Source organism: Hyposmocoma kahamanoa, unplaced genomic scaffold, assembly GCF_003589595.1.
Source record: "Hyposmocoma kahamanoa isolate Upper Pololo Valley unplaced genomic scaffold, ASM358959v1 170, whole genome shotgun sequence".
Taxonomy (NCBI): Eukaryota; Metazoa; Arthropoda; class Insecta; order Lepidoptera; family Cosmopterigidae; genus Hyposmocoma; species Hyposmocoma kahamanoa.
The window spans coordinates 272,760-285,492 of NW_020653614.1; the positions used below are offsets into that span (position 1 = coordinate 272,760).

A 12,733-nucleotide genomic window follows, 5' to 3' on the forward strand; every position below is an offset into this window, starting at 1 on the left:
GTGTGTGTGTGTGTGTGTGTGTGTGTGTGTGTGTGTGTGTGTGTGTGAGAGTGTGAGTGTGTGCGCGTGTATGCGTGTTCGCGTGCATACACGTACAAAAGATTTAGGCAGTGAATTAGCGCATCTCCTTCAGCAAGTCCTCTATTTCATTGTATATCAACGTGCGTAGCAACTTACTGGCCACGTGCTTATATGTTCCAAGTCCCACGAGGTCCCGCCATCTATGTTTCCTAAACAAATTTAATTCGTCAACGTGAATAATAATTTTGTAAATAAAAATAAAACTCGTGTTTTACAAATAAACTTACTTATCTTAAAACATTTAATGGCCTACTCTTGCTTTTCGCTATCAACAAGTCTATTGTAAGCAAGACTTTGTAAGCTTCAAACTAAAAAGCGTAAGTGAAAAGTGTACGGTCAACGGCTCATCAGACTGCACATTTTTGTTCGAAAATCGCCTCCAGTACAACGGAACAGATACGTCAATGTGTAGCTTGATCTGCTGGCGTGTGTACAAGCACGCTATTAAAAAAAAACGTTTTAACGTTTAAAAACATACGCACATTTTTCTATCTCTGCTTAAGAAAGCTAAATTCTACGGAGTATAGTACTCATTATAAATTGTCATGGCTGTCCTATGGGATCATTAAAGGGTCCGAAACGGTGGTTTTTAAAATAAAAAGAACTATGGTATTAAACAATTACTGTCAAACAAGTAATACGCTTCATACTTGACAATGCTTTTAATTATATTGGGATAACATGGGACTTGTCAACTTATGTCACAGGGTGACGGGCGCAGTGGCAGTGGCAGTGCGCCTCAGACAGAGAACAAAAAAGTAATGGGAATGGACACTCCACCCCTCCCTAAATTTAGATACCTCTCCACGCCCCGCACATTGACGGTCACATTGACTGGACGACAACAAGGCTGTCGGTGAGTCGTTTTCGTGCTAAGACGGCTTTAATATTTGAATATTTTTAACCGACTTCAAAAAAGGAGGAGATTCTCAATTCGACTGTATGTTCTTTTTTCTTCTCTTTTTTTTGTATGTATGTTACGCGATAACTCTTTGTCAACCGATTTTCATGATTCTTTTTTGTTGGAAAGGGGGTACTTCCATAGTGGTCCCATTTCATTTTGAAGAAAATCATCCACCTCGAAGGATGGCTGTTCACGCATAAAGATTCATTTTTATAAATAGCGCCTAACCTTAATTTAGGAGCAATTACTTTAATGGTTGATTTTGCTATTTCTCCAATTCAAGGCGTTTTTCTCTCAATATACTCGTACTTTGAGTAGTGTCGTAGTGAGAACATATTTTTATTATTTCCAGTGTCAAGTCCTGTATATTGGCGAACTATATTTCAATAAAACTTAGCAAATAGACGTAATTCCACGTACTTTTGAGGTCGGTTTTTTTAGTACTCTGTACTGAGATTATTCATTTATTCATTACGAAACTTGTACGTTAATATGTAACATTATTGTACGTTACTATTTGTAAAGGGTCGTGATTTGTGTTGTATACAGCTGTGTATTATTATCAAAACAGGATAACAACAGGAGTTTCTTTTGTTTTTCGAAAGATGAAACGAAGATGACAAAAACTTCATTCACTTCAGGCACATTTGCGCGTGTGCAGATAGCGCCTTGCTTTAGGTATGTAGTAGTAGTAGGTAAAAAAGTTTCGACTGTTGTATGGAGTGTCCGAAGTGTGCCTGATTTTTGTGATAATAATAATATATAAAAATAATATACTGTAATAGGTACACGAAGCGAGGAAGGGTGAAGAAAGACGCTTGAATTTACCAAATGTGCAACGGCTTTTATTGACGTAGTTGCATGATGGACATAGACGTAATCAAAGTGTTTACTGAATTAATATATAAGCGTTGAAAGATATCATTCTTAACTTCTAATTAAAAATTTTATTGTGTGTGTTAACCTGTTGCCATAGATTAGAAAAGTAGTGTTTTAACGTATGCAGAAGCTGTAATCATAATCTTTATTTAATAGCAAGTGACGCCTATCCATAACAATTGCAGTGCCACTCAGAGCTTTAAATCGCAAAGATCTTACAGGCACTGCCACTGCCCCGACACCCTGAGATGTAAATTGACAAGTCCCATGTACCTGTAATTTTCTTCTTATGTGGACGAACTCTTTCTCAAGGATCATTAACGGTACTTGGACCCACATTGTTAGAACCATTTATTTCAAATTATCACAATACTATTGAGGAGCACTGTAACAATGGGCTTAGGATGCTAATAAAAAGTGAGCAAAATTAGAGAAAAATAAGTTATTATTTCTAGGGTTCTTGTTCCGTGTTATTTATACAACCGGAATTAATGTTAAATGGTTATGAATAAAACTCAATACTGAATGCTTTATTGCATACCATAATGTTATACATACGGCCATTGACTTACAAATAAATGGACGACGAGTCTAATACAAAAACCACGAAAAAAATGTCCCAAGTCAACCTATTTAAACGTGTAAAGGAATATGAAAAAGCTAAAACGTTGAATTTAGATTGTAATGTCATCGCAGTACTGTCTAATTTTGCTTGCTTCGCTGTCAGTCGAACAAACGAAGACTAAAGCGTGAATGACGCTCTGTATACGATTTTAACGCCCTATAAGTTCGGACACTTTTTAGCGCGGACCCGACGTCCATATAATTGTAAGTCAATGCATACGGCGCTCTATACGTTTCCGGAACTGGCCACTTATATGAAGAATATTTAAAAAGTAATTACATCATTTGAAACTGGAATTCTTTGGCTGTAGAATACAGTTTGTTTCATCTGACTGTCACTTGGTTTTACATTATGGCGTCATTTTAGGAATTGGTTGTCTTCATCACCATGGATTTAACCATAGATATAGGAAAAAAGGGGAGATGTGTAATGACGCCATCTAAGATGGGGTACCGATGTCGCCATTTTTTAGCTTGTGTGCAATTCAAACTTTACGCTCTATTATCTACTACCATCACTTAAAGGGTAGGGCTTAAAACGTGAAAACGACGTAACACAATTTTAAAATGTAACAAAATTAAACTTGAGTAAGATTACAATATTTCAGCATTTTTTCATCCTGGTTCAGCCATTCATCATCAGGTGGCGTTTTAGTAAAAATGCTACTAGTATATAATAGCTGACTATTACACGTTAGATGGCGCTGAAACTCATTGTTCGTTACACTAAGAACTCACGGAGCGGTTTTCAGGTTTTGGTCGTCGTCCGCGGTCGGTTCAGGCGCAATGGGGTGCAGGCGCACGCGGGGTGAGTTCTCTATTAACCGCGCGACTTGCGATTTTTACATTAACTTCGCGGTCCGTTCCGCAAACGCAACGGTTTCGTGCCCGCAACCGCAGCGGCTACGTGCCCGCACAAACTTGCAGGGTCGTGAGTATTGAAATGAAACCGCTGTCTAGCAGCACCGGCGCGGCGGGCGCGGTTGGAAACCGCTCCGTGAATTGTTAACCTTATTAACCTTAAACTGACGCTACTCAACGAGGGATGTGGTCCTACCTAATCGATAGTTAGTAACCATGTGGCTGTTTTTAATATTAAAAAATATTCAATTTTTCATACTATACCTACACTGGTACTGGTGTATTATTTGTAATATATTAATATAAATTATTACTATTTTCTTAATGGCGCCCACTAGGCTTGGGCCAGTGACAGTTATATAATATATATACATAATATAACATTTATATAATAATATAAAAAATATGGCGATCGATCGTCGCCAGTGTAGTTTTCCATTATACGTTACCACGGGTTGGTGAAGCTGTCACTGTCAAGAGTAAACTCGAACCATCAACGAATTTAATAAATTAAATTATGTTGTTTTTTTTATGAAGGATTTATGTAATTTTCTATAATTGTTTCTAATTTATTTTGCATGCACATGTAAAATAAAGCCGATTTTATTTCATTTACAAAATCAGCACATACAAAGTCAGAAATAGTAATAAGAAAACCAATCTTTCGATTTTCCTGCAGCTTCAATCCAACCTACTTTTATTTTGAATTCATTGGAAAAACTTAATAATTTAAAATTCTCTACGTTTAATCTACGAGTATAATGGAATTTAAATATCCAAATTATATAAAACAATAATACACACACATTTTTCTTCAAGCAACAGCAACATACAAATTGACATGAAATTGAAACGGTTGACCGAAATACGAGTTGTGTTAAAGTTACTCGAAATAAAATATTTAGTAATAATAATAATAATAAAATAAAAGAAATAAATTTAATGTAAATGCTTTTCGCTTCGATATTTTAGGGACTTTAATTACAAAAATCATAGTAAGAAATTGAAAATTTCAGTAAAAATTTATTGTCGATAAACATCAGTCATCGTAAATGAACATCACTATATTTGAGTCTAGAAATTTCTATGGAGACAAAAAGAAAACATTGAATAATAATAGAAACGGTAACTAAAATGCAAATAGCCGGTGGACTGATATCTCACTGGTTTTAAAATTTTTGTTTTCACTCAAATTTTTACACGCTTTACGAGAGATCTTGTATGTACGACGATCGCCATGTCACTGTGGCGATGTTTGTAGGCGTGTTACCTCGAGTCATATCAATCCATTATCAATCTATCTAAATCTAAATCGAATCATAATTTCATAAAATTAATGTCCAAAGCATTGTCCTTCTTTTAATTTTCCGTTTCTGTACTTGACGAAAACATTAAAAAGGTGAAACTTTTTCGAAATCACGAATACGATCCAAACGATACGATTCGCCTTAATTTGGAATCGATCCGCTTAAAAATAGCATTGAAATGAATCGGTTCAAAAAATTCCTAGATCGCATACAATTATACAAATACAAAATTATTTAGTCACAGTCTATAAGTAGTTACATTTCATGTAGAACTACAAGTTTCTTAGTAAGAACTGGAGTCTGTACTAGGTTGGGCACCTGTGTTACAGATCACCAGGCTCACTCCCTCTAGGTGTATAAAGAACGTAACATTAATTGAATCGATCTTCATAAAAATCGAATCGCATTGTGCACCCCTAGTCTATTATTGGTTTCAATAGTCTTAACTTGATATAAACCGTAATTTTTTTTAATATCAAGAGACGGGACGAACAAATAGTGCGCCTGATGGTAAGCTGCACGCCTGTTCTATAACATTGCAGTGTCACTCAGAGCTTTAAATCGCAAAAATCTGAGGGGCTCCGCCATTGCGCCCGTCACCCTGAGACCTAAATTGACAAGTCCCTTTTGCCTGTAATTTCACCAGCACCCTTACCCTTCTAAACCGGAACACTGTAATGCTGACATTACTGCTTGGCGGCAGAAACAGGTAAGGTGGCAGTATTTCCCTGAACGAACTACTAAAACAAACAACTGAACAATAAATACAGTAGAAGTGCTTAGTTTGGGTGACACGTAAGCAGTACGCGAAGTTCTTAGCCTCAAGCTCTCTATTCTTTCTCACCGTACAGATTTTTTATCTAATTCTTTTGCCCTTCATGCAATCCGTCTTTGGAACGCGCTCTCGCTAAATATATATAAATATATTGTAACGAAAAACGTTACATACCTCTTTTTTTACATAATCGGTTAACGAGTGCTAATGCGAACGCGTGGATTCTCTGCGGCTCGCATATAAAAGGAGTTGCGACGGCGCCCGCAGACACATTTCTCACGAGCCGGCATCGCCTACGCGCGCTCCTAATTACTTAATTTGCAAATATAAATCCGCATTTCGGCAACTACGACAATTGCTTTTGAAATTAACAACTTGTGAGTATAAGAAGTTCCCGTATTCGGGTGAGTATTCCAATACCACACCACTTATTTTCGTAATTCGCTAATTTTGTAAAATGGCGGTCGCGGAATGTGCATTCGTTAACTACGCGGTTCCTGTACATCCATAGGTCGAACAAATACGTTCCCTTACGGCTGGCAGCAACAATCCAGCAGCCAGTTATTTAATTTTGTCGAATCCGCGTAATTAACGAAGGCACATGCGATGCCACGCGGTTTTACGTGACTTGACCTTTTGAACTTTCCTTTTTATCAACGTGTCATTTCACAATTGTATTTATTTCGTTTTATTTAGCTTTGTTCTTGCTTGTGGGTGCCTTCTGCCTACCCACAAGTACTTAACCTTTGTTATTTTTCATTTTAAATTCCGTTGTGATTTTCTCCCGGCAGCAGGATTAATACGTAAGCCTTCCCTCATTGGGTAAAGCATTCCTTAAGCTGCCGGGACGGAATCGAAACGGGCGCGTGCACAGCAGCGCAGTATACCCGCACTGTAACATGTTACAGGAACTCAGTTAGGGTTTAAAACCCTCGGCCACTACGTGGCCAACACCATCTTCAAGCGACGCGCGTCGTGCCTGGCAGCCGCAGTTCCGGGTTCACTTCCCGTCGGAGCCCTTCTTCAACACCTTCCGTCTCCGACACGACAAGGCGCCGGCTATCTACATTCCAGCCGGCCTTTACCCAGGGGAGTGCATAACCCCGGGAGTGCTAACGATCCGTACCTTTAGGCCGGAGCCCACGTATTCATAAATTTTTATGTACCCTGGGATTCATTTCTCTTTTTAATTAAATCAGTTAACCGCCCTACCTTCTTTTATTTTCACCCTTATTAGGGAAAGGTAGGGAACCCAGGTTACAATATTAGGTATATTTATTACATATATGTATTGTTTATAAGTATGTTTATGCTGTATTATGTTTATTTTATATTGTATAAATTAACCAAAAAAATTTAGGTTTATGATTTTTTTTCTGTTTGGCCCAATGGTTGACTGGTAGAGAATGCCTTGTGGCATTAAGCCCGTCATTTGTACATTAATGTATTGTGCAAGAAGATTAAATAAATAAATAATTTCCACATACTTAATTTAAGCCGGCCATTTTCGCATTGCATACGTTATGGTAGTGTCAAATTATCTCGCGAAATTTTCTCGCTAAAAAATTTTGCCTTATTTTGCTACTTCGGAGTGCCTTTGGAGTTGCTCTGAGTGACACTGTAACTGTTATGGACAGGCGTGTCGCTTACCATCAGGCGTGCGACTTGTTCGTCCCGTCACTTGATATTATAAAAAAAATGCCGCTGCAATAATATGATCGCTTCTTTTTTGGAGAAAGTAAACCATGGTATAATCACATATAATAAAAACAGTCACTTTATTATAGCAAGGTTTATGCAAAAGTGCCCTGTCTCCCCTAAACTAGCACAGTACCACCCGCTAAAGGTAAATAATTGCTTGTACAAGAAAAAGCTTTTGTAAATAAAAAACCGACTTCAAAAGTACGTGGAATTATATCTATTTTCCAAGTTTCATTGAAATCCATTAGTATTTGCCAATTTGAATTTTTATTGTAAGTGTAATTTTTTAATGTAAATTGTAGTCATTTTAAATTTTTACTTTTTTTATTATTTTTATATTATTTTGAACATTTTGACATTTTGATTTTGAAAATTTTAATGTACACTTCATATATATACACCATATAATATTCACCATACACTCAGTTGTTACTAATATAGTATAAGATTGCTTACTAACAAACTATGGACCTATGCTGTCTGAAAACAAAATATTTTATTTTATTTGGTTTTTATTACAAGAAAGTGGGTGACATCCAATAAACCGGACCCATCCACTAATTTAGTACCTTTAGAGGTGGAATACTGTCTTCAAATTTTAATGTAACCACCACTGAGATACCAAAAAAGAAATTTTTTCCAACAAAAATCTTTTAACAAATGTCACACAAAAAAATACAGTCGTATTCCCTCCGTTTTAAGAAGTCGACCAAAAACGGTAATGGAGGCGTGTAACAATCGGCAACCCGTTAATTAACAAGGCATGGCACTTAATCTTTCGAATGGTATTCTTTTAAGGAAGGTTAAAAACAACCGTGCTTTCCGCGAGCCGTCGTTGCGTCACGAAACTTGTTTGCAGAAGAGTCACCTGTAGGGAAGCCCCGATGGCTGGCGTGTAATAAGAATTCATTGACTGTCTTGCCGTTGTATTTACTGTTTAGATAGGATGACCTCGGTCTGCGGTAAAAAAATATCATCTGCACTATCTACCGTTTCTTGTATTATTACCTCGTAAATAAAACTTTGTTTTTTGCAATTAGGGCGCGTTCCCAATGGACTGTTGCGTCTAGCCTGATCCCATATGACTACTATCAAATTCTAATTTATTTATTCGCTTTGAACAGGGGAGGGTACATTATAAACTGAAGGAGGATGTATTGACTAGAATAGAGGAAGAAAAATGTGGTTTGGGCATGTAGAGTAGATAGATAAAAGAAGAATTACCAAACAGATTTATGATGCGATTATGAATGGAAGGGTTTTAAGAGGACGTCTCAGAAAGACTTACATTGATCAGATCAGTGATGTCCTCAAAAAGGCTGGGATCCGAAGTGACAAGAACAAAAGAAGTTGTATGAAAAGGGTAGCTGATGTATGTGACGCTGGTGAGTTGTGTAAGGGTAGAGTAACGTGGCGTTCCGTGGTCTCTGCGTACCCTTCTTGTGGGACAAAGGCGTGATTCATTTGCAGTATGTAGGTAGTATCGCGAAAACCTAAACCTAAGAACTCGGTATTATGCGGAATGCGTATGCAGCCGAGCTTAATCTGCTAGCCAGGGAAGATATATGTGGAAACCATTGAAGTTTACTAGGTCTAACTTTTCTCCGTTTATTTCTATGCTTGGATTAGTCGATCTTACGTTAGGTAATTCAAATTTGTCGTGGTGAATGTTCACCGATCCCACGGCGCAGACTCAACCGGCGAGAGGGAAACCCGGGGGGGTTTTAGTGGGTAGGCCCTCCAGTCTGGAGGGAGAGTCCCCACATAACCCCTGAGTCTCCTTGGGCTCAGGGGTATCCATAAAGATTTCCCCCGTCAAAAAAAAAAAGGTAATTCAAATTTAACACATTTTGTCTTCTTGGCATTAAGCAATGAATTGTTAGTATTAAACCAATAAACTACCTTAGAGAGGGTATCATTAATATGGTATCGATCTCGGCTTTCCTTCTTCGTGTGGTTTTAAATAGACACCCGACATACTTTTGGTTTCTTCCCTACGCACACTGTTACAACAGTGATGACGCCATTGCACGCCAATGATATCATGCAATACTCACGAAGGAAAAGTTCCACATTAATTATTATAGAATTTTGCAACTTCACGGTTTCCTAATAAGGAAACTCTTTGGCAATAAAGCGAGATGGGAATAGTGCAACAAGGCAGTGCCATTATTTGATATATTATAGAAACTTACATATATTAATTTTTATATAATATCAAGTGACGGGACGAACAAGTCGTGCGCCTGGTGGTAAGCTACACGCCTGTCCATAACAGTTGCAGTGCCACTCAGAGCTTTAAATCGCAAAGATCTGAAGGGCATTGCCTTTGTGTCCTTCACCCAGAAACATAAGTTGATAAGTCCCATGTGCCTGTAATTTCACCAACACCCTTACACTTCAAAACCGGAACGCAGTAATGCTAAAATTACTGCTTGGCGGCAATAATAGGTAGGGTGGCAGTACTTCTAAGGACGAACTCTTTCACAAGGAGCCCGACTTCTGCTAAAATTGTAACTCTGAAAACTTCAAAATCCCGTCTTATTTCTAGATTTATTAGTTTAATAATAATATTTTTATTATTATTTTGTGGTTCTAACCAGGTAACGACACTCAACATAGAAAACATATGTCCCAGGTGCCATGGACACACACAGACAACCACAAATTACACCCAAACTCACGAGAGAAATAAATGTAGGCCATACAAATATTTCTCCCGGCCCGGGAATCGAGCCTAGTACCTCTGCGCGGCATGGTAACCGTTCGGCTACGGTGGCAGTCTATGATGATTGAATATAATTAAGGTTCCTTTTTTTATTGTTTAAAGAACTAAGGCAGGTAAGAGGAAACAAAGTGTTTCGTGGGAATGGGTGGTATATCATCTTCTAATGGTTTCGCATAACTAATTGACGCAAAATCGAAATAAGCCAGAAAAATATTTATATCTACAAACACAACAAGACACACATCATTCGCATCGTTTACGTCACTCGACACGTCATCGGCCGACTACGTAACAAGGCTTTGCCATCTGTTTTGATACGTGAAAAACTATTATGTAATCGGTATATAAATCTAGTCTTCATCAATTATTGGAATAATTAATAAAGTACATTTTTTTAAACGACTTCAAAAAAAGGGAGGATTTTCCGTCAATTGTTGACCGATTTCGAAAATTCTTTTTATGTTTGAAAGGGTGAATTCTCGTGGTGGTCCCATTGTTACCAAGTCAAAATCTGATGAGGGGACTAATCCCCTAATGATAAGATCCATGAAAATCGAGGATAACCCTCAAATTTTATAGGCATATCAGTGTACGCACATATTTCTCCATCAATTGTGGACCGATTTTGAAAATTCTTCTTTTGTTTGAAAGGGTATAGGTTTTCCCCCTTTCGAGGTGGTCCCCTGATGGCGAGCAAGTTGTTCCGGGCTCTTTTCGGCGACCACAAAATAAAAAAAATATTTTCCCCAATTTAATGTCGTCTTTTCATTTGACATAATGCATGTAATCAACAACTCACCGTCAACATGACAACCAGAAAAAAGTATAAAATGTTCAAAGGAGTCCGTGACAGTCCCATTGACAACAAGAAGTCAGCATCTGATGTAGGATCCCATTTGAGAAAGAAAGGATCTCGAGAGGAATTTAATAGTAACCGGAAATGTACAAGACATAGACTATATATATGTCTTCTGACACAGAATAGTATGTAGAAAGAATGAAGAAACATTTCCTATACCTTTTTTAAATAGACTTCAAAAAAGGGAGGCGGTTCTCAATCGCGATAGCGGCATTTGTAAACCGATTTTGATGATTCTTTTTTTGTTGTAAAGCCCTTTTCGGTAACCGATTTTAATAAAACTTGGCAAATAGATGTAATTCCACTGAAACTATTATGATACCAAGTAAACAAGTCGTAAGCCTGATGGTAAGTGACACACCTGTCCATAACAGTTGCAGTACCGCTCAGAAATTGAAGTCACCAATAACAGAAGGCACTGCCACTACGCCCGTCTCTCTGAGATATAAGTTGAAAGGTCCCATGTGCCTGAAATTTCACCAGCACCCCTTTGAACCCGAAACGCAGTAATGCTAACATTACTGTTTAGCGGCAGAAATACGTAAGGTGTCAGTACCTCCTTGGATGAACTCTTTCACATGCAACTCAACTGCTACTAAAATGTAACTCTGAAGAAGGTCAAAATCCCGTCAATTATCTAGATTGCGCTGATCGATAGACTGGAAGTATATACTTTTAAACTTACGCGATGCATTGTACTAACATTTGGAAAGGGGAATAAACGCGTTTACATACGAATAGGTATTTTTCACACCCACCCAGTTTCCCGACGTTTTAGCCAGGTTGCTCTGGCCGTGGTCACGGGCTGACTGGTGATGCGATTTACATCTCCATATCGGCGGTGGAATCTTCATCCACCCGCATAACATTTTTTAAACTACCGCCACCCCCAATACTAACGGTGTCCCTATTCTGTATCACAGCCGTGTTCTGGTACGCAGTCGATCGCCAACGTTGAGTTTTTGCAAACACCGGATTCCATGCTGCAGATAATTTGAAACCGTCCTCCTGATTGAAATTATTAGAGAACCTGCGTACCTACCTACGATGATACTCAATCTAGTGATTTGTACCCTTTTCCAGTAAATGTTCTGCAACAGCTTGAAAGGGTTGTAACCCTAACTAGCCGTGAACAGAAACAGAAATGGGAAACTTCCGGTCCACAAAATGTATTAGAGAAGTAAAGTTTAAAGAAAGGCTGTAACAATATAAAGGTAAATGTAAAAAAACAGGTATAACAGTATAAAAAACTCCCTTCACTTTATTATTAAGGCACTTACCCCTAAATGGGCCAAGAAACTGAATTACAGAAATAGATACATGAAGGGTGTAGACTTATAAATTATTACACATGATTAGCTTATTAACAGCTCCGACTGTTGTGGCGGTCGAGCTGGGAGTAACCGTGGTACGAAAATAAAATGAGAAAGTGGAGGAAGATGGAACAATTCAAATTTAAAATTTAAATACAAGTAACATAAAAAAAATGATAAGATACAAGAGGAGAGAGGCGATACAAAGTTAAAAACCGTTACAAGCTGACTTATTACATTAGCGATTTTTTACAGCTGCGGTATGTTCTTTGAGCCTCTCGGTGACAGTTCTCTGTCTGGCCTATGCAGCAACTACCGCAACTGCAATCAATTTTGTAGACGCCAGATGTTTGAAGAGGTAAGACAGCCTTCGGATTTCCCACCATGTTGTGACTGGAAGTTGTTTATATTATTATGTAAATGGCAGTGGATATCAATTAATTCCTTTTTAATATGAAATGTAAATGGTTTGTTTTTTCCTTATAATTATTATTTAAATATTCATAAAGAGCTAAAATTATTTTCTGAACTGTGACAAATATGTGTGTCTGTAGAGTAGATGGGATTGTGTGTTACTACGAGTTATAAACTAATTTGGAAATTAACGCTTCCAAATACCGGTGGATGGCACTAATCCTAAACAAAATAAAAGAATAGCCGGCAGTATCCTTAAAAAGGTATGCAATAAGCGCTATCTAATT

The 12,733-nt window shown here is 37.8% G+C and overlaps 1 long non-coding RNA gene across 1 annotated transcript; it reads left to right on the plus strand.

The window, feature by feature from the left end:
- Positions 1-5,641: 5,641 nt before the first annotated feature.
- LOC113225722 lies at positions 5,642-6,639 on the plus strand. The gene is made up of 2 exons (XR_003310039.1): positions 5,642-5,835; positions 6,340-6,639. It is a non-coding gene; the product is annotated as an uncharacterized LOC113225722 (long non-coding RNA).
- The last annotated feature ends 6,094 nt before the right edge of the window (positions 6,640-12,733 follow it).